This window comes from Cetorhinus maximus, chromosome 10 (assembly GCF_964194155.1).
Source record: "Cetorhinus maximus chromosome 10, sCetMax3.hap1.1, whole genome shotgun sequence".
Lineage (NCBI taxonomy): Eukaryota > Metazoa > Chordata > Chondrichthyes > Lamniformes > Cetorhinidae > Cetorhinus > Cetorhinus maximus.
Window position 1 is genome coordinate 15,883,789 of NC_135888.1, and position 23,311 is coordinate 15,907,099.

General features: G+C 41.9%; 1 protein-coding gene across 7 annotated transcripts in view; it reads right to left on the minus strand.

The window, feature by feature from the left end:
- fnbp1b (formin binding protein 1b) overlaps window positions 1–23,311 on the minus strand; it is a 275,894-nt gene that overhangs the window by 131,998 nt on the left and 120,585 nt on the right. The gene's annotated exons all lie outside the window — the stretch shown is intronic.

Here is a 23,311-nt window from a genome sequence, read left to right on the forward strand (position 1 = left end):
TGAATTTTTCTGTCAGCGAGAAGGGGGCGGGGCCCACTTGCCGACGCGGGATGACTTCGGGGGGAACTTTCGCATGCACGAAAGAGCGTATTCTCGCATTTGGGGAACCCCCACTGACTGCGCTTCCTGGCGGACGTCACACTGGGCGGGCCTTAATTGGCCCACCCGCGCAAAATGGCAGTGTGGCCCGGCCCGTTTCGGCGGCAGCAATCGGCTGCCTGTCCGCCGCCGAGTCGGTCGGGCCCGCCCGCCAAGGGCAAAACTCAGCCCAACATCTTTGTTTGTTTTTTCTTATATCACAGTGAAACGTCTTGGGCCTTTTTCTCCTTGTTTAAAATGAGCTTAAATGAATGCTAGTTATTGTTCTAAAAGCACTTAGAATCGAGCATTAATTTATTTGAATCTAGTATCTATTCATAAAGTTGCACTTACGCAAAGGTGGTACATATGTGTGCTTAAGCAAAGCAACACACTTAAAATGTGTTATTGATTCTGGTCCAGATCATCCATCAATAATACATTCCCAGATGTGTATAAAGTCACACTCTGGTTCACACAGAGCAAATTCACATATAGGATCAGTCTTTAAAATTGAGTACAATAGAAAAGCTTAAAAATACAGGAGTCAAAAAATATATGTAAGGTAAATTTCCTTTTCTTCTGAATCTCTCCAAATAGCTTGATCTCTATTTTGTGCAACCTGTGGAGAGTGTATAACAACCTGAACGTAAACATCTAAGATGGATATAAATGGAGGGAAACTAATGGTTCATGGAATATTTTAGCAAACAGAATCACTATTTCTGTCCATCCTTCTCTTAGCCTCAGCGAATAACAGCTCTCTTTATTCTCCTACCCATAGCTACACAAATTGTAAGAATTTTATAGGTTCTGGAAAATTATTCTTCTTTAGCATGGGTCAAATTGTAATACACAGAAGTTAGTCTATAGCAAGTGAATCTCATCCTGCTGGCTCTCCCTCCTTGTGGTATAACAGAAAGCATGTTTCCCCCATCATAGTAGTCCTATGCTTTGTGTTATCATCAGCTTTCTCAACCATGGACTATTAGATCATATGAGTTCCTGCTTGAGACACTAGGTTCTTGGGCAAACATTTTCGGCTTCCTTTTGTTTCCTTGATACTGATGGCTGTTGCTTGGACTACCAACCTCTGAATATGACATTTAACTGTTGCACCATTTTCTAGAGACCTCAGGAATTTGGAACTCTCTCATTATCATATCATTTTGCTAGTTCCAAAAATAGGTTTCCACCTAACAAATTCAACTAATTTTAAAAATAAGACTTCACTGGTCCTGCATCAGTACAGTCACCATGTCCTTCAATGAGCTATCCGATTATTAAATTTCCATTGGCGCTGTTTTCCATCAATGGGGCAAAACTGAATGTAGTTACACCTCAAGACTCACAAAACTCAGTCACCATTGCTGCCTGAACAAGAATATTAAATGAATGACAGTTTCAAAATGGCATATATGTTGTCAGTTTCACTTTCATAATATAAAATGGGACAGTCTGTGACTATGGGATTTTATTTTCTTCAGATCGCAGTTTCCTCTCCGAGTTAGAATCATAGAAAAGTTACAGCACAGAAGGAGGCCATTCGGCCCATCTTGTCCATGCCAGCCCGAGGACACCCAGGTACCCTTTCTAATCCCACCTTCCTGCACCCGGCCCATAGCCCTGCAGCTTACAGCACTTAAGGTGCAGATCCAGGTACTTTTTAAAAGAGTTCAGAGTTTCTGCCTCTACCACCAACTTGGGCAGCGAATTCCAGACACCCACTACCCTCTGCATAAAAAAGTTCTTCCTCATGTACCCCCTACACCTTCTGCCACTTATCTTGAATCTATGTCCCCTGGTTCTAGAATTCTCCATCAAGGGAATCAATTTTATCCTGTCCACTCTATCTATTCCCCTCATAATTTTGTACACCTCAATCAAGTCACCTCTCAGCCTTCTTTGTTCCAGGGAAAATAACCCCAACCTATCCAATCTCTCCTCGTAGCTACACTTTTCTAACCCTGTCAACATTCTTGTAAACCTCTTCTGCACTCTCTCCAGACCTATTACAACCTTCCTGTAATGTGGTGACCAGAACTGCACACAATAGTCCAGTTGTGGCCCCACCATTGTTTTATACAATTCCAACATTATATCCTTACTTTTATATTCTATACCTCTGCCAATGAAGGAGAGCATTCCATATGCCTTCTTTACAACCTTGTCTACTTGAACTGCTGCCTTCAAGGACCTGTGTACTTGTACGCCAAGATCTCTCACTTCATCTACTCCTCTTAGTATATTCCCATTTATTGTGTAATCCCTGTAACTGTTTGACCTCCCTAAATGTATGACCTCACACTTCTCTATGTTAAAATCCATCTGCCACTTTACCGCCCACTCCACCAACCCATCTATATCGTTTTGGAGATTATGGCTATCCTCTACACTATCCACTACTTTGTGTCATCTGCAAATTTCCCAATCGTGCCCCCCACGTTCACGTCCAAATCGTTAATATATAACACAAACAGCAAGCATCTCAACACCGAGCCCTGTGGAACACCACTTGAGACAACTTTCCATTCGCAAGGGCATCCATCGACCATTACCCTTTGTTTCCTGTTACAAAGCCAACCTTTTATCCAGTTTGCCACATTACCCTGAATCCCATGGGCTTTTACTTTCCTGACCAATCTGCCATGTGGGGCCTTGTCAAATGCCTTGCTAAAATCCATGTACACAACATCCACTGCACTACCTTCATCAACCCTTCTTGTCACTTCCTCAAAGAATTCAATCAAATTTGTGAGCAAAGACCTTCCTTTAACAAATCCATGCAGACCATCCCTGACTAGTCCATTCCTTTCCACATGACAGTTAATCCTATCTCTCAGGATTGATTCTAGTAATTTACTCACCACCGATGTAAGACTAACTAGCCTATAATTGTTTGGCATTTCCTTTGATCCCTTTTTAAACAATGGAACTACGTTTGCATTTCTCCAGTCCTCCGGTGCCTCCCCTGTATCTAGTTAAGATTGGAAAATCATCCTCAGAGCATTTGCTATCTCCTCCCTGACTTCCTTCAGCACCCTCGGAAACAATCCACCTGGCCTTGGTGACTTATCAACTTTCAAGGATTTCAACCCTTCGAGTACTTCTTCTCTCTTTATGACTATCCCGTCCAATATCTCGCATGGACTACTATATCTACATACTCCATTTCCTTTGTAAACACGGAGACAAAATATTCATTCAAAACCCTTCCCACAGCCTCTGCATCTACACACAAGTTTCCATCTTCATTTCTGATAGGTCCCACTTTTTCCTTAACTAACGTTTTAGCATTAATGTATTGGTAAAACATCTTTGGGTTATCTTCAACTTTACTCGCTAATCTTTTTTCATGCCCTCTCTTTGATTTCCTTATTTCCTTTTTTACTTTGTCCCTGCACTTCCTATATTCGTCTAGGCTATCTGCAGTGCTTAGTTCTTTGTGCCTATCGTACGCTTTCTTTTTCTGTTTGATCTTCCCCTGTATTCCTCTAGACAACCAGGGGGGTCTAGTTTTGGCAGTACTACTCTTATTTTTGTAGGGGACATGTCTACTTTGTACAATTAGGATCTCGATTTTTAGTCCTTCCCACTGGTTTTCCACTGTTTTATCTTCCAGCAGTGCTGTCCAGTCCACCTCAGCCAAGTCCCTTCTCATTTCTGCAAAATTTGCCTTCCCCCAGTTCAAGGCTTTTACATAAGATGAAAGCAAAAAACTGCGGATGCTGGAAATCCAAAACAAAAATAAAAATACCTGGAAAAACTCAGCAGGTCTGGCAGTATCTGCGGAGAGGAACACAGTTAACGTTTCGAGTCCGTATGACTCTTCAACAGAACTAAGTAAAAATAGAAAAGAGGTGAAATATAAGCTGGTTCAAGCAGGGGGGGGCGGGGGGTTAGAGCTGGATAGAGGGCCAGTGATAGGTGGAGATAGCCAAAAGATGTCATAGACAAAAGGACAAAGAGGTGTTGACGGTTGTGATATTATCTAAGGAATGTGCTAATTAAGGGTAGAAAGCAGGACAAGCAAGGTTCAGATAGCGCTGGTGGGGGTGGAGTGGAGTGAAGGGAAGGGATCGAAATAGGCTAAAAGGTAGAGATAAAACAATGGATGGAAATACATTTCAAAATAATGGAAATAGGTGGGGAAAGAAAAATCTATATAAATTATTGGAAAAAAAAAATGAAAAAAAAGGGGGGGGTATCGGAAAGGGGGTGGGGATGGAGGAGAGAGTTCATGATCTAAAATTGTTGAACTCAATATTCAGTCCGGAAGGCTGTAAAGTGCTTAGTCTTTTACTCCTGCCTTATCTCTGTTCTTTTCCATGGTAATGCTAAATCTAACTGAATTGTGATCACTGTCCCCGATATGGTCACCAACTGTCACTTCACCCACTTGCCCTTCTTCGTTCCCCAAGACTAGGTCTAGAATTGCATCTCCTCTCGTTGGATTGGTCACTAATTGGAAAGTTAGTGAAAGATAGAGTAAAATGCAAGTATCTTTCGACTCCTTTGCTTTATACTGACTTTTTTATGAATAGAATTAACCAAATCAAGTCTTAAAATCAGTCACCAGTATCATTAATGCTCTCATCTGGGGAACACAAATCTGAAAAAATAGTAAATAGAAGGAGAGGGATTCAGCAGCATAGTATTTTCATGGCAACAAATTTTTACTAATTTTCTTTACATTATTTCTGTGCTCCTATTCCATTATTAACTTATGAAGGCTGCAACCACCAAAAGCAACATGTCAGCAGCTTTCAGTGTTATGATCACTTAACCTATTGAAGGACAATAATCTGCCTAAATGACATCCTTGAATATGAATAACATAATCTATTATATATGTGAGTTTGACAGATTCACTGCCTCATTACTTTCTTAGATAAGTGTCTGGAGACCTAAATTAAAATTTCTCTGAAAGTAACTTAAAACAAACATAATTCTTGATGGCTAATCATTTACACTGTATCAACTTCGGCTGGAATTCAATGGTCTGTCATTGCCCATTATTTTGCTCAAGTGGCTATTCTTTATATGTAACAGGCAATTTGATTATGAGGGACATCACACCTGATGACAGTGTTTTGCAAGAGCTGGAGTTTATGTTGCACTAGAATGGGAGGCCAGAAGGAGGGCATTAATATAGTTAAGTCTGGAGTGGATTAAGCAAAATGGGAGTCTAAATCTCTCTCTCAAAAATGTAACAATACATTCCACCTGTTGAGAAATCCATATTTTAACAGCTACAGCTTTTGTAGGCAAAATCTATTTTCATTTACTTGCTTCATCTACATATTTCCAAAACTAGCATCTCAATGGCTACAAAATTTCACTTGACTTCAAATCCTCAAAAACACAACTATCTCTGGTGCCAAATGTTTAGTAGCAGTCCACATTACTCTATTTATAGTGTAGTGAACTGCAACTATCAAAACAGCCTTGTGCAAACATTAAGCACATTTGAATGCACTGTCATGCACACATATACTGCTCAAGAGTACTTAGCATAACAAAATATTATGTATGCAGTGCAAGAGATACTACCAACCCTGTGAGAAATGAAACTGTCGTGATCTTAGCACTGCTTAAGCATTACTTTTTTCCTTTCAAAATTACAAGTAATTTATTCAAAAGTACTAAAGTAAAGCTAAAATAAGAGATCCTGTACACTTGTAATTCTACATTATATTAAATTTTTAGATATGTGCTGAAAATCAGTTTTAAGGTAGATGTTTAACTAAAACAATTGATGGTTGGTAAAAAATTTCAGTGGCTGAAAGGTTAATGCCCATTGAAGCTCTCAAGATACAGTAATTTAAAAAAAAGGATAGGAGTCACTCACATCACGTGGCAATCTGCAATGCAGTCCACTTACTGTAATGTGATTTTAGCACACAATAATATCCTTGTCTCAAGGCCATCTGTACTGAATGCTGTAACTGCTGCGTGTCTGGATCTTTGAAAAGATGGAATTTGGAGTCTATGTCTGGCCATCAACACGCCTCCAGGATGGTGTGTTGCCTCCCTGGTGCCAGGGTCCGGGATGTCACTGAATGGCTGCAGGGCATCCTGAAGCGGGAGGGTGATAAGGCAGAGGTCATGGTACCAATGACATAGGTAGAAAGAGGGATGAGGTCTTGCATCAAGAATTCAGGGAGTTAGGCAGTAGACTAAAAAGCAAGACTTCTCGGGTTGTAATCTCTGGATTACTCCCAGTGCCACGTGCTAGCGAGCACAAAAATAGGAGAATAGCGCAGATGAATACGTGGCTTAAGAGTTGGTGCAGGAGGGAGGGTTTTAGATTCCTGGATCACGGGGACTGTTTCTGGGGAAGGTGGAGCCTGTACAAGCGGGACGGTCTACATCTGAACCAGAGCGGGACTAACATCCTTGCGGGCATGTTTGCTAGTGCTGTTGGGAGGAGTTTAAACTCATTCGGCGGAGGGGAGGGGACACAGAATGTTAGCAGAATAGGGACACATTGTCATACAGCAAAACAATCAAGTCAGAAGGAGTGTAGCTGCATTAAGTTTCAGGGGAGCAAGGCAAGGCTGGATGGCCTCTACTTTAATGCCAGGAGTATTAAAGGTGACACGGATAAGTTAAGGGTGAGGATTGACACGTGGAATTGCGATATAGTAGCCACCACAGAGACGTGGTTGAGGGAGGGGCTGGATTGGCAGCTCAACATTCCGGGATATAGAATCTTCAGGCGAGATAGGGGAGGGGGTAAAAGAGGAGGAAGCATTGCATTATTAGTTAAGAAGTCAGTTACTGCAGTAAGGAGAGATGATATCTTCGAGGGGGCATCAAATGAAGCTTTGTGGGTAGAGCTTAGGAATAAAAAAAGGGGCAGCCACATTGTTAGGTGTTTATTATATACGCCCAGATAGTCAGCGGGAAATTGAGGAGCAAATATGTGCACAATTTGTGGAGGTGTGTAAAAACAATAATAGGGTAATTATATTAGGTGATTTCAACTTTCCCAACATTAATTGGGATAGACATGGTGTTAAGGGCTTGGATGGAGTAGATTTCTTGAAATGTGTACAGGAGAACTTTTTAGGTCAATATATAGAGGGTCCAACAAGGGACGGCGCATTGCTGGACCTAATTCTGGGGAATGAAGCTGGACAGGTGGCTGAGGTGGTGGTGGGGGAGCATTTTAGTGATAGCAACCACAACATGGTACAATTTAAGCTTGTTATGGACAAAGAAATAGACAAGTTGCAAAAATGTTTTGGACTGGGGGAGATGGGATTTTAGTAAAATAAGGCAGGATCTGGCCAAGGTAGACTGGGAACAGCTACTTGTGGGGAAATCTACAGAGGAGCAGTGGGGGGTCTTCAAAAAGGAAATGGGGAGGGTACAGGCTCAAGATGTTCCCTCAAGGGTGATAGGAAGGAGTAACAAGCCCAGAGAACCATGGATGACCAGAGATATTCAGGATACAATGAGAAGGAAAAGAGATGCTTTTAGCAGGTACAAGGGGAGCAAATCAGCGGAGGCATTAGTGGAGTACAGAAAGTGCAGGGTGGAGCTTAAGAAAGCAATTCGGAGAGCAAAGTAGGGATATGAGAAAGCTCTGGCTGGTAAAAGTAGGGAAAATCCCAAGATATTCTATAAGTATATCAATGGGAAGAGGATAACCAGGGAAAGAGTAGGGCCCATTAGGGACCAATGGGGCAATCTATGGGTGGAACCAGAGGACATCGGTAGAGAGAGTGTTGAACGAATACTTCACATCCGTCTTCACCCAAGAGAATGAGGATGAAGGTATCGAACTCGGGGAGAGAGACTGCGAGGTTCTTGAGCAACTTGATATAAAGAGTGACAAGGTATTGGAGGTGTTGGCAGGCTTAAAAGTGGACAAATCTAGGTCCGGATGATTTGTGTCCTAGGCTGCTGAGGGAGGCAAGGGAGGAGATCGCAGGGACTCTGACCCAAATTTTTAATTCCTCTCTGGCCACGGGGGAGGTGCCAGAGGACTGGAGAACAGCTAATGTGGTTCCGCTATTTAAGAAGGGTTGTAGAGATAAGCCAGGGAACTACAGGCCAGTGAGTCTGACGTCAGTGGTAGGGTAACTATTGGAGGAAATTCTAAAGGAGAGAATCTATCTCCACTTGGGGAGGCAAGGTTTGATCAGGGATAGTCAGCATGGTTTTGTCAGAGGGAGGTCATGCCTAATAAATTTGATTGAATTTTTTGAGGAGGTGACCAGGTGTGTAGATGAGGGTAGTGCAGCTGATGTAGTTTATATGGATTTCAGCAAAGCCTTTGACAAGGTCCCACATGGGAGGCTTATAAAGAAGGCAAATGCACATGGGATACAGGGTAATAATATAAGGTGGATTCAAAATTGGCTTAGTTGTAGGAGACAGAGGGTGATGACAGAAGGCTGCTTTAGTGACTGGAAGCCAGTGACCAGTGGCGTACCACAGGGATCTGTGCTGGGTCCCCTATTGTTCATCATTTATATAAATGACATAGATGACTATGTGGGGGGTAGGATTAGTAAGTTTGTGGATGACACAAAGGTTGGCCGGGTGGTAAACAGTGAGGTTGAGTGTCTTGGGCTACAGGAAGATATAGACAGGATGGTCAACTGGGCAGACAAGTGGCAGCTGGAATTTAACCCTGAAAAGTGTCAGGTGATACACTTTGGAAGGAGTAATTTGGCAAGGAAGTATTCAATGAACGGCATGACACTAGGAAGTTCTGAGGAACAAAGGGACCTTGGCATGTGTGTCCATAGATCTCTGAAGGCGGAGAGGCATGGACAGGACTGAGGGGCGACCTGATCGAGGTGCACAAGATTATGAGGGGCATGGACAGGGTGGATAGGGAGCAGTTGTTCCCCTTAGTTGAAGGGTCAGTCATAAATTCAAGGTGAGGGGCAGGAGGTATAGGGGGAGGTGAGGAAAAACCTTTTTACCCAGAGGGTGGTGACGGTCTGGAATACGCTGCCTGGGAGGGTGGTGGAGGCGGGTTGCCTCACATCCTTTAAAAAGTACCTAGGTGAGCACTTGGTACGTCATAATATTCAAGGCTATGGGCCAAGTGCTGGTAAATGGGATTAGGTAGGTAGGTCAGGTGTTTCTCATGTGTTGGTGCAGACCCGATGGGCCTCTTCTGCACTCTGTGATTCTGTGATATGTCCTTTAACATTGGTGGAGAACTTGTAATGGAAAAGCTGATATTTCAATTTTAAATGTATGTACAATCAGACATCCAGACATTTGGATGTTAATTGGTTAGCTGAACTCTTAGTTCAATAACAGTTTCTTGACAAGTTGTTGCATGGACCCAGTCTGAAAAATGTACTATGACTAGCCGTGACTTATAACAAATATGTCCCTTGAAACAGAAATAATTGTATCTATGTGCTTCAATAACAAATTAAGTCTGTACATGCCTATCATACTATGCGGTAAACAAAGAAAGATCGGCTCCCTCTGACAGATACAATACATAAACAGGAAGCCATGCGTGTTGCAATTTTAATTAGCCAAGAAGATTATCTTAAAGGCATTATCAGTATGACAGTATAATAAAATAATTCTAAATAGTAGTTACCTAACATCTTTCATGACTTCAGGATGTCCCAATTGCTTTATAGCCAATTACTTTGGAAGCGTAGTCACTTTTGTAATGTAGGGTAACATGGCAGCTAATATTCGCACAACAAGGTCCCACAAATAACAATGAGTTAAATGATCAGATAATCTCTTTTGGTATGCTTGCTGAATTACATTTTGGCTACATTTTAAATGCATGTTTTAAATATGACTTTAAATTAGTATATGGCATATAAAGTTTATGTGACTAAAGGTTTATGGAAAATATATTACTTGTGATATTTATGGATTGTATCAAAAATATACCTAGTCAGAGAATTCAAGCAAAAACCAGGTTGCTAATAGGTTTTGGAAACAATTCAGGCATTTTAACAGGTGTCATCATGTAATGTTAAAGAAACAAATGTGACTCTCAATCATAATGTACATGATGTACATTACACAATCAAACCACAATTTGTCTATTAGAGTGCTATCATTTTAAACAGAGCTGTAACATTGGCTGGCACGACTGTAAATTATCTTTAGCTTAGTCACAACTTGGACTGCATAAATGACAGACTACAATACATACCCTACATAAACCTTAAATGGTAAAATACTCGCAGTGGAAGAATAAAGGTTGCAAGAGTGCAGAGAGAAGCCATAAAAAGGGCAAATAGAATTCGAGGTTTTATGTACAGGAGCACAGAATACAAAAGCAAGGAAATGATGAAGAATTTATACAATATATTGTTTAAGTCACCGAATATAGCATGCAGTTCTGGGCACCCCATTATAGCAAGAACGTTTTATGTTTCGGAGTTTTTACTCTAGCTGGTTTTCAATTTTTTTTTGGAGGCAAGGTGGAAAGCGCAGTGGTCGAGAGTTTAAGGAGATGGTTGGGAATGGAGACAAGAATCCAAGGGTTATCTTTGTTCTCCAGTATAATCCTGAAGTAGCTTTAGTAGAGGAGAATAAGGTCCAATAGCACAATGTGATCCATCACCAACTTCCCTTCCCTCTCCAAATTCCTTGAATATGCTGCTGCCTTTTAAATCTGTGCCCATCTTTCCCAGAACTCCATGCTTGAATCCCCTGTAAGGTTTCTGCCCTTACCACAACATCAAATGTCTCTTATCAAAGTCACAAATTACATCCTATGGAGTGTTGTGTTTGGCTGCAGAAGAATGTTTCAGTTGGGGTTTGCTGAGTGAAGGAGTTTAAGGGTTAAATTAAGGGTTACATTCTATCTAAAGTGTAGCATTTCTTTAATTTCACAATTAACTAAAAGCTGCTGTTAGGGTTGGAAGAAGGTGAATTTTAGCCCAGCCTTAAAAGAGGGCTCATACAGGCTCAGCTTGCAGCTGTAACTAGTTAATTGGATAACTGGCTTAATCATGTTTTCAGAGGCCAGGTTCAGAGAGTATAAAAGGAGGCTATCTTATAGTAATGACCTTGTCTGCACTGGAGTGCTGTGTTTGGCTACAATAGAGTGCTTCAGTTAGAATTTGGTGACTGAGGGAGTTTGGGGAGGAGGTGCTCCTTTCCTCAGAAAGAAGAGTGGTGGCCTTGGTAAGTAGGACTTGGTGAGTAAATTAGAAATATTTTTAATATTTTTAAACAAGTAGCTGTACTTGGATTTAATTGAGAAGTGCCAGGAATAAGAGAAATTTAGGGTCGATATAATAAAGTAATAGAAATAATCCAAAGTAGATTAAAGTTAACATAAGGGAAGTAGAGTTAAGAAATGGCAGAGCAGCTCAGTTGAGTGGAATGTGTGTCCTGTAATATGTGCAAAGTCATGGATGCTGCTGGTGTCCTAGATGACCACATGTGCAGGAAGTGCTGCCAGCTGCAGAAACTTGTGATCTGGGTTTCAGGGCTGGGGTGGTGGCTGGAGTCACTGTAGCACATCTGAGAGCTACGTGGATAGCATGGTCACACCATAGCTTAAGGGCCTGGAGACAGAGGGAATGGGCAACCACCAGGCAGTTCAAGAGGGGTAGGCAAGTAGTGAAGCAGTCCCCTGGGATCCTGCTCACAAATCGATTTTCTGGCTTGGAAGCTGGTGAGGCTGCTGGTTCCTCAGAGGAATGCAGTCAGAGTCAGGTTTGTGGCACCACGAGCAGCTTGGATGTACAGGAGGTGAGGAAGAATGGAAGAGCAATGGTGATAGGGGGTTCACTGGTTAGGAGAACAGACAGGCGTTTCTGTGGCTGCAGACGTGACTCCAGGATGGTATGTTGTGTGCCAGGGTCAAGGATGTCAGAACAGCTGCAGGACATTCTTCCAGGGGAGGGTGATGAGTCAGAGGTCATGGTCCACATTCCTACCAATGACTTAGGTAGGAAGGGGGATGTGGTCCTGCAATTGGAATTTAGAGAGCTAAGTAGAAAATTAGCAAACAGGACCTCTGATGTAGTAACCTCTGGATTACTCCCAGTGCCATGTACAAGTGAGTACAGAAATAGGAAGATAAGGCAAATGAATAAGTGGCTGGAAAGACTGTTCAGAAGGAAGGGCTTTAGATTCCTAGGACACTGGGACTGGCTCTGGGGGAGATGGAGCCTGTACAAGCCGGACGAGTTGCATCTGAACAGAGCCGTGACTGAGTTCCTTGCAGGGTGATTTTCTAGTGCTGTTGGGGAGGGTTTAAACTAGCTCAGCAGGGGTGTGGGAACCAGGAGAGAATATCAAAAAGTAATACCAGGGTGCATGGAATGCTGGATGAGGCAGAAAGCACTAAAATAGAGAATAGTAAGTTAATAGATGGAGTCGGAGCAAGTAATGAAGTCTAAATCAGGGTTACACTGCATTTATGTGAATGCACAGAGTATAGTAAATAAGATTGGGAAGTTACAGGCATGGATTGCCTTGTGTGATTATGTTGTGGTGATAATGGAGACCTGGCTTGAGAGGGCACATCAGTGTGTTAAATGTTCCTGGTTACAAGGTGTTCATAAAAGGTAGGAAGGGAGAGAAAAGGAGAGGTAGTGTTTTTGATTAAGGAGAGTCTTGCAGTACTGGAGAAAGAGGATTCAAGGACAGAATCAATTTGGCTAGAGCTAAGGAATAAGGAGGGTACAATTACATTGCTCGGTCTAATATATAGACCACCAGCTAGTGGGAAGGATATAGAGGAGCAAATCTGCAAGGAAATTAGAGGTGTAAACATCAGTAGTTATAATGGGGGACTTTAGTTATCTGTATATAGACTGGGATAGTGGTAGTAAGGACAAGTGTTCCTAGATTGTTAAGGAGAGTTTCCTACAGTATGTGTCCAGTCCAACAAGAAAGGAGGCACTGCTAGACCTGGTTCTTGGGAACAAGGTGGGCCGAGTAGGTCAAGTGACAGTGGGGGAACATTCAGGGGACAGCGATCATTGTATCGTAAGGTTTAGGATGACAGTGGAAAATGACATTGGTCAATCTAGAGTAAGAATAATCAATTGTCAGAGAGCGGACTTCAATGGGGCAAGAATGGAGCTGGGCCAGTTAGACTGGAACCAAAGGTTGGCAGGAAAAACAGTAGCTGAACAATGGGCTACCTTCAAAGAGGAGATGGCTTGGGCACAGTCAAGGTATGTTCCCTCAAAAGGGAAAGGTAGGACAAACAAATCCAGAGCTCCCTGGATGACAAAGGAGATAGAAATTAAGTTAAAGAAGAAAAATTGTGTTAACGACAGGTGTCAGGTAGCAAATACAATTGAGAACCAAGCCGAATACAGAAGTTTCACAAGAGATGTGTAGAAACAATTATGGGAAGCAAAGAGGGATTATGAACAAAGACTGGCAGCTAACATAAAACGAAATCCCAATGTGTTCTATAAGCACACCAATAGTGAAAGGGTGGTAAAAAGGAGTAAGACTGATTAGGGACCGAAAAGGGGATTCACAGAGGCAGGAGGCATGACGTGGTAAATGAATACTTTACAGCTGTCTTTACCTACGAGGCAGATGCCACCCAGGCCATGGTGACAGAGGAGGAGAAAAGGGCTCAAAATTGATAAGGTGGTGGTACTGGATAAGCTGTCAGTACTTCAAGTTGATAAGGCACCAGGAATGGATGAGGTGCATCCAAGAATATTGAAGGAAGTGAGTGGAAATTGCAGAGGTGCTGACAATCTTTTGATGTTCCCAGGATTTGGGGGAGGTGCTGGAGAATTGCAAACATTATGCCCTTGTTCAAAAAAGGTTGTAAAAGTCTGCCCTGCAATTACAGACCAGTCAGTTTAACTTAGGTGGTAGGGAAACTTCCAGAAACAATTATTTGGGATAGAATAGGTCATCACATGGATAAATGTGGGTTGATTCAAAAAGCCAGCATGGATTTGTTAAAGGAAAATCGTGTCTAACTAACTTGCTAAAGTGTTTTGAAGAGGTAACAGATGGATGAGGGCAAGGTCGTTGATGTGGTGTATATGGGCTTCCAAAAGGTGTTCGACACAGTGACACACAACAGACTTGAGGAAGGTCATGGAATAAAAGGGGCAGTAGCAATGTGGATACAAAATTGGCAGAGGGATAGGAAACAGTAATGGTTAATGGGTATTTTTCGGGCTGGAAGGAGGTTTGTAGTGGAGTTCCCCAGTAGTTGGTATTGTGACTCTTACTCTTCCTGATATATAAATTATCTAGATCTTTGTGCAGGGGGCAATTTCAAAGTTTGCGGATGACAAAACTTGGGAGGGAGAGTTGTAAACTGAGGAAGACAGTGCAGAACTTCAAAAGGACATTGACACATAGGTGGAGTGGGCAGATAGGTGACAGATGAAGCTCAATGCAAAGAAGTGAGGTGATGCACTTTGGTACAAAGAACATGGAGAGACAGTATAAAATAAAGGATACTATCTAAAAGGTTTGCAGGAGCAGAGACCTGGGTATATATGTACACAAGTCATTAAAGGTGGCAGGACAGGTAGAGAGATTTTTCTAAAGCATACAGTATTCCAGGTTTCATTAATAGGAGTATAAAGTACAAGAGCAGGGAGGTTACGATGAACTTATATAAGACACTGGTTAGACCTCAGCTGGAGTACTGTGTACAGTCTGGGTGCCACACTATGGGAAGGATGTGAACGCATTGGAGAGTGCAGAAGAGGTTTACAAGAATGGTTCCAGGGATGAGACACTTCAGTTACGAGAAAAGATTGGAGAAGTTGGGACTGTTTTCCTTGGAGAGAAGGCTGAGGAGACTTGATAGAAGTTTTCAAGATCATGAGGGGTCTGGACAGAACAGATAAGGAGAAACTATTCCCGCTTGTAAACGGATTGAGAATCAGAGGGCACAGTTTTAAAGTGTTTTGCAAAAGAAGCAAATGTGAGGTGAGAACTTTTTCACACAGCGAGTAGTTAGGGTTTGGAATATACTGCCTGGGAATGTGGTGGAGGCAGGTTCTATTGAGGCATTCAAGGGGGCATTGGATTATTTAAATAGAAACACTGCAGGGTTACAGGGAAAAGGCAGGAGAGTGGCATTAAGTTAAAATGCTCAGAGCCAGTGCGTGCACAATGGGCATAATGGCCTCCTTCCACACCGTAACAATTCTGTGACCGTCAAAGATAAACAATCCCTCCTTGACCTGTCTGCAGCCTTTGACATGGCTAACACCACCATCCTCCTCCAATCCCTCTCCATTGTCATCTAGCAGGGCATGACCATATTTACCTGGTTCCTTTCCTATCTAATTGTAGCCAGAGAATCAGTTGCAATGGCTTCTCTTCCCACTTCTGTCTCATTATCTCTGGTGTTCCTCAAGGATCTATCCTTAGTCCTTTTTATCTACATGTTGCCCAGTCAGCTCAAGCTTGGTTTGAGCCTGAGATCAGCTCCTGGTCACATGTCCATGCCATCACTAAGGCCACTTATTTCTGTCTCTATGTAATCGCTAGACTTTACTTTGCCTCAGTCCAACTACTGCTGAAATCCTCATTCATGCCTTTGTTACTTTGAGATTTGACTGTTCCAACACATTCCTGACTGGTCTCCCAAATTGTACCCTCCTATAAACTTGGGGGTCATCAAAAGCTCTGCTGCTCATGTTCTCACACCAAGTCCTGTTCTCCCATTACTTGCTTGCTGAAGTGCATTGGCTCTTGGTCAAGCAATGCCTTGATTTTAAAATTCTTATCTTTGCTTTCAACCCCTTTCATGGCCTTGCTCCTCCCTTTCACTAATCTCCTCCAGCTTCACAACCCTTGGAGATACCTCCATTCATGTAATTCTGACTTCTTGAGCAACCAAATTTTCATTGCTCCATCATTGGTTGCCATGCCTTCAGTTGCCTAGGCCCTAAGTTCTAGAATTGCCTTCCTAAACCCCTCTGACTTGCACCTCTTTTTCTTCCTTTAAAGCTATTGTTAAAACTGACCTCCTTGTCCAAGTTTTTGGTCATCTACCTTAATGTCTTAAGTGGTTCTGCTTTTGGTTCTAATTTTGCTTTATAAAATTTTTATGAAGTGCCTAGGGAATGTTTTAATATGTAAGAAGTGCTATGTAAATTTAAGCTGTTGCTTGTCTAAAGCACTGAGACAGATCAACATGAGGCCTAACACAATGCAAATATCAAATTTATTATACATCAGGAGCCAGCGAACAGGCAGAGAAAATCTGCAACCAAACAAAAAAAAAAAATCAGCTACATGAAGAAGCACAAAGAAACGAAGGATTGAAAAAGGTAGGACTAAAGATACGTGGGAGCTTGAGTAGGTTGTTTTGTATTTCCACTAGCTGTAGCTGGAAAAGCATTCAGTTAATGAGTACAATTTTCCAGAACTTCCTATGAAACAAGAATACACTGTACCAGGAGTCATTTAGAAATTGGAACATTACTGAAACTGCAGATCACTAACTGTAGATCACTGCAATAAAAATTAAATGGATAAGTAAATATACACCAAAAGAAAAATTAAGACTGAATTGTTTTCAAGGATCAAATGTGAGACTTCACCCATAAGTTTATGGCCCAGGAGAAAGCTGCATTTGCAGCTATGAACAATTGAAAAAAACATATCTACACAGTGACATCATGAATTGCAATACACCCATGATTTGGGCATACTGTGAAGAAAAGTGGTAAACTAATATGCCTCATTACTTAAATTGGTTTATACATTTTATCATTGTGTCCTTATACATTTTCCACTGTTGTGATACTCTCCAGTATTATGTTTAAAGTATTGCACCCTTCACAAAACCATATTTCTGTAGTGGAATGGAATCAAGCAGCAGAATGGATTGGAGAAGGTATCTAATACAATTTTCAGGATAAGACATGATTGAACTCAGTCTCAGCCAGTGAAGAAAATTAGACAGACCAAAGAATGATCAAAATTATGCAGAACAACAGGGAATTGGATATATACTTGGAAAATAAAAATTCTGAATGGCTATGAAAATGGAGCAGGGTGTGGGACTAATTTGATTGCTCTTCCAAAATGCTGGCACAGGCACAACAGGGAAAATAACCACCTCCTGTGCTATATGATCAATTTAGAAAGATTTAGCATCTTTGAGCTCTTCGAGCTTCCCTGCTAAACTCTACAAATATTTCATTAATTTACAGCAATAACTAAGATGTACATGGTGCCTTGGACACTTGACTGCACTGTTTGTTTTTAAAACTTGATTCTTCTATAGTGCATTAAATCCTCTAAGAAAATTTGTTAAGCCTTTAAATAATACTGCTGGGATTCCACATGGGCCCCAGTTATGCCTGTCTCTTTATGGGGTATGTGGAACATTCCTTGTTCCAGTCCTACTGTGGCCCCCTCCCACAACTTTCTTCAGTACATCGATGACTGCTTCAGTGCCACTTCATGCTCTCATCTGGACCTGGTAAAATGTATTAATTTTGCTTCCATTTTCCACCCCTCCATCATTTTCACATGGTCCATTACTGACACTTCCCTTCCCTTCCTTGACCTCTGTCTCAATTTCTGGTGATAGACTGTCCACCAATAATCATTACAAGCCTACCGTCTCCCAGAGCTACCTCGACTACAGCTCCTCATATCCTGCTTCCTGTAAGGCCTCCATCCCATTCTCTCAGTTCCTTCGCCTCTGTCGCATCTGTTCTGATGATGCCACTTTCCAAAAGTTCTTCTGACATGTCTTCCTTCTTCCTTTTAACCAAGGTTTTCCACCCATGGTAGTTGACAAGGCCCTCAACCATGTCTGGCCCATCTCCTGCACATCTGCCTTCACACCTTCCTCTCCCTCCCAGAACCATGATAGGGCCCTGCTTGTCCTCACTTATCACCCCACCAGCCTCTGCATTCAAAGGATCATCCTCCACCATTTCCACCAACTCCAGCATGATGCCACCACTAAACACATCTTCCCTTCACCCTCCTGTCAGCATTCCATAGGGACCATTGCCTCAGGGACAACCTGGGCCACTCCTCTGTCACCCTCAACTCCCTCCCACAGCACCTTCCCATGCAACTGCAGAAGGTGCAACACTTGCCCCCTTACTTCCCCCTCCTCCTCACCACCCAAGGGCCCAAACACTCCTTTCAAGTGAAGCAGCACTTCACTTACACTTTCCTCAATTTAGTCTACTGCTCCCAATGCAGTCTCCTTTACATTGGAGAGACCAAACGCAGACTGGGTGACTGCTTTGAGGAACACCTTCGGTCTGTCCACAAGCATGACCCAGACCTCCCTGTCGCTTGCCATCTCAACACACCACCCTGCTCTCATGCCCATATGTCCGTCCTTGGCCTGCTGCAATGTTCCAATGAAGCTCAATGCAAATTGGAGGAACAGCACCTAATCTTCCGATTAGGCACTTTACAGCCTTTCGGACTTAACATTGAGTTCAACAACTTCAGATCATGAACTCACTCATCCATCCCCACCTCCTTTCTGATCCCTCTTTTTTTCTAATAATTTATATATATTTTTAAATTTTTCTTTTCCCACCTATTTCTTCTATTTTAAATTTATTTCCATCCATTGTTTTATCTCCACCTTTTAGCCTATTTTGATCCCTTCCCCCTACCCCACCCCCACTAGGGCCATATGTCACTTGTTTGTCCTGCTTTCCAGCCTTAATGTCACCATTAGCACATCCTTTAGCTAATATCACTACTGTCAACACCCCTTTGTCCTTTTGTCTATGACATCTTTGGCAATTGCTTCTTTGCCTCCACCTATCACTGGCCCTCTGTCCAGCTCTACCTGTCCCACCCCCCTCAAACACCTTTATGTTTCACCTTATTTCTATTTTTCTTTAGCTCTGATGAAGAGTCATATGGACGTGAAACATTAACTGTCCTTCTCTCCACAGATGCTGTCAGGCCTGAGTTTTTCCAGTTATTTTTGTTTTTGTTTCAGAGTTCCAGCATCCGCAGTATTTAGCTTTTCTCTGCTGGGAAATAGTTGTGTATAACTGTTGATCAATTATATCTGGACTGATCTGTAGAATTTTACGAGGTACCAAGCAACAGCATGGGGTACTTTCAGCAGATATGGCAGTAGCAAAGCAACACATGCTTTTAATTTTTCAGAAAATTAAACTATGAATTAACCTTTAATACTGTACATTTCAGTAATCAGCCTTCAACAATAATTTTTAAAAAGTTAACCATCAGAAAATATATGCATACTTGTAAACTGTAACATTTAATACTCAAATTCAAACCTAGTTTTCACCCTGTAAAATCATTAATATTTTATACTTTCAATGTCATCATTCCTAGTTTCATCCTCCTTCAGTTAGAAATCAAGGATGTGGCTACTTCATCTAGTTAATGGTGCAATATAAAATATGCATGCTTAATGATTAAAGGTGATATTTCTTAAACTACCAAGCCATGTTCACTATCTATTAATGAACACTTTTTCACTTCCCTTAATGCTCAGTTGGTAAAGCCCACTGTGGAACTGAATGCAGATGTTCAATCTCCAGCCTCTGCTGACTTAGCTCATGCTTGTCAGAGAAGCAGTCTAAGTGCAAATAGTTGGTCTCAACAACATGGGCTGGTGAGGGGGCAAACCATATAGGGCCAACACTCCTGAAAGCTACCAAATATTCCCTACACTTTTGGGTGAAGATAGGAGCTCATGCAACTATGATGTTTTACATGGCAGAATAGCCAGCTGACCTTCACTTTTCTGAACTGACATGAAGAATGGGTAATTGGGAGAGACACCATAGGGGGACAAAAGCCTAGCTTGAGAAGAGTTTTTTAAAAAGAGTCATTGTTTAATTCAGTAATTTCATCTACCTACACAACTGGCATAAACTCAAAGCTACAAATAGTGTGCTTTTCTTCCCAGCTTTCACTATTGTTTTCCTGGTTCATAATGCCATGTTATGCAGAATCAACCCCCCTTTTTTATTTACTTTGTTTCATATTGTATTCTTTTTAAACTTGATGTCCTTTCAAGATACAGCTTGGCTCTTAGTTTAGGTTTCTTAACAAAAATCAATGCTTACAAGAAACAAAATTTTAAAAGTTTACCATAAAGCTGAATTGCATCAAACACCAGATTCTAAAGACAGCAATTCATATAAATCAATACATTGCAGGTTTCTTTTATATTCAACTTGCTCATTGCCTTATTAACAAATTCATAATTAACACGTGAAGAGCAAGCCCTTTCCTTAAGCAGTATTGTAACAATCTTTGTTGGTTTTAAAAAAAAATAGAAACAGATTACCATAAATCAAAACTCTACCACCTATTTACTCATTGAGCTGCAGGCTATGAATGATGGACTGACTGCAAAAATATCAGATATAGGGTCATAACTTTGCAGCAAATTCAAAGTTAATATTTTGATCCATATCAAACTGTTTATTTTGGAGAAACATATTCATGCACATGATTTATTTTAACCAGGGGTGTCCAAACTTTGAGGGGTCAAATTTCAATTTCTTTCTCACTCATGGGGCCAGTGAGAAAATTTCAAAGATAAGGCATTAGAAATTTATCTTGTCATTAATGAAAACAGCAAAATATGTGCATTTTTATGAACAAAGTTCAAATGAGAAGACAAGTTTATTAGCTTACTTTCTCATGACTATATTGAACATTGATTTAATGAGATGTCCAGCATTGTAGTTACTACAATGGTAGTAGGTGATTCCTAAATGACTGGACAATTGCCAACACACATTTGAATCACCTCTCATTTGCCCATGCATACACAACCCTGTATGGTGGCTTTCTGCTGACAGATCAGATCCACTCCTCCCCAAAGCACATACTAATGCAGATTCCCTCCCTAAATGTGTCTGCCTCTTTTTTAAGAAAGCATATCTAGGTATTAATGAGGAAATAAATAAATGGTTACAGGAGCCCAAACAGTGATAAATTACATGGTATGAATGTGTTGAAACAGTTCTCTGCTAATAATGAAAGTGACTTCTTCTCCATCCTTCCACAGCAATAGTCACTACTTTTGCACCATACATTCAGGTTTTCAAAGGTCTGTAAAAACAGACACTTCTACCATATTGAAATCAGTCAGAGGAAATTTAGACAGTGCAACAAAAATGACAAGCATTCAGATATCACCCAAGTGCTTTATTTTAAACCAACATCAATAAAACTTTACCCACTCTTATCATCCTGTCACATTTTGCACAATAGAGCATGCACTCATTTTATGAAAATGTATTTCTCCATGCCATGCATATATTCCCAAAGTAGTACAGAAAAAACTTCCTTGTAGGCTCAAAGTTGGAGGCATTGCAACATGCAGAAACAACTCCCATAGATTAGGAAAATTCCATTCAAGTGCTGACTGGATGACCTTACCTAGGCTGGAAGCAAGCATGCTATAATTGGTCTCATTACTCCTGACTAAGTAAAGTGAAAGAAATCATTCTGCTCTTGATTACTGTTCAGTGATCTTTGCTGTAAAGTGCATGGTAGAGGATAGGATTCAATGGTTAAGTACTATGCCACCATTCACCACCTCTCCATAGAATCATAGAGGACACAATCAACTTCCTAACTGCTCCCACCCCCTGTCAGACAGCTTCTTTTTCCCAGCCTCTTAGGAACATAGAAATTAGGTGCAGGAGTAGGTCATTCAGCCCTTTGAGCCTGCTCCACCATCCAATATGAACATGGCTGATCCTCTATCTCAATGCCATAATCCTGAGCACTCCCCATACCCTTTGTCTTCTCTCTCCTCACCCACCCAGCAGGCAGCCTCACCCTCGGTCACTTCTCCCCCTCCCCACCCTCTGCAGACTCACCACCACTGCTCTGGTGCTCAGGCCTCAGGCTGAGCACTACCACTCAAAGAACAAAGAAAAGTACAGCACAAGAACAGGCCCTTCGGCCCTCCAAGCCCGTGCCGATCATATTGCCCGTCAACTAAAATATTTTGCACTTCTGGGGTCCGTATCCCTCTATTCACATCCTAATCATGTATTTGTCAAGCTGCCTCTTAAACACCACTATCGTACCTGCTTCCACCACCTCCTCTGGCAGCGAATTCCAGACACTCACTACCCTCTGCGTATAAAAAAAAAAACTTGCCCCGCACATCTCCTCTATAGTTTTCTCCTCTTAAGTTTCTCCAACCTCTCCTCATAGCTAATAACCTCCAGACCAGGCAGCATCCTGGTAAACCTCCTCTGCACCCTCTCCAATACCTCTATATCCTTCTGGTAATGTGGCGACCAGAACTGCATGCAATATTCCAAGTGTGGCCTAACCAAGGTTCTATACAGCTGCAGCATGACTTCCCAGCTTTTATACTCAATACCCCTGCCAATGAAGGCAAGCATGCCATATGCCTTCCTGACTACCTTATCCACCTGCATTGCCACTTTCAGTGACCTGTACACCCAGTTCCCTCTGCCTGTTGATGCACTTAAGGGTTCTGCCAGCCCCCACTGCTCTGAGGAAGACCATGCCACATACGACTGGCCCTTTGAGAGAAAAAAAAATCCTCATCCCTGTCTTAAACAGTATATCTCATTCTTAAACTGTCCCTGGTATCTTCCCATTAATTATCCTATCAAATCCCCTCAGGATCTTACATGCTTCAATAAGATCACCAGTCTTCTAAACTCCAATGGGTATAGGCCCAACCTGTTCAACCTTTCTTTGTAACAAAGGCCCCTCAACCAAGGAATGAGTTGAGTGAACCTTCTCTGAACTGCTAATGCAATTTTATCTTTTTTTCCAAATAAGGAGACCAAAACTGTACACAGCATTCCAGATGTGGTCTCTCTGAGGCCCTGCATAGCTGCTGTATTCCATTCCCTTTGCAATAAATGCCAACATTCCATTTGCCTTCCCTTGCTGTACCTGCATGCTAACTTTTTGTGATTCATGTACCAGGACACCCAGGTCCCTCTGTACCACCGAGTTCTGCAATCTCTCTATTTAAATGGTAATGGTGCTTTTCTATTCTTCTCACCTTCCTACTGCTCACTGGTCCTCCAGTCATAGACAGGCTCACTAGGGGAGAAACATCTTCCTACTGCTCACTGGTCCTCCAGTCATAGACATGCTCACTAGGGGAGAAACATCTTCCTACTGCTCACTGGTCCTCCAGTCATAGACAGGCTCACTAGGGGAGAAACATCTTCCTACTGCTCACTGGTCCTCCAGTCATAGACATGCTCACTAGGGGAGAAACATCTTCCGACTGCTCACTGGTCCTCCAGTCATAGACAGGCTCACTAGG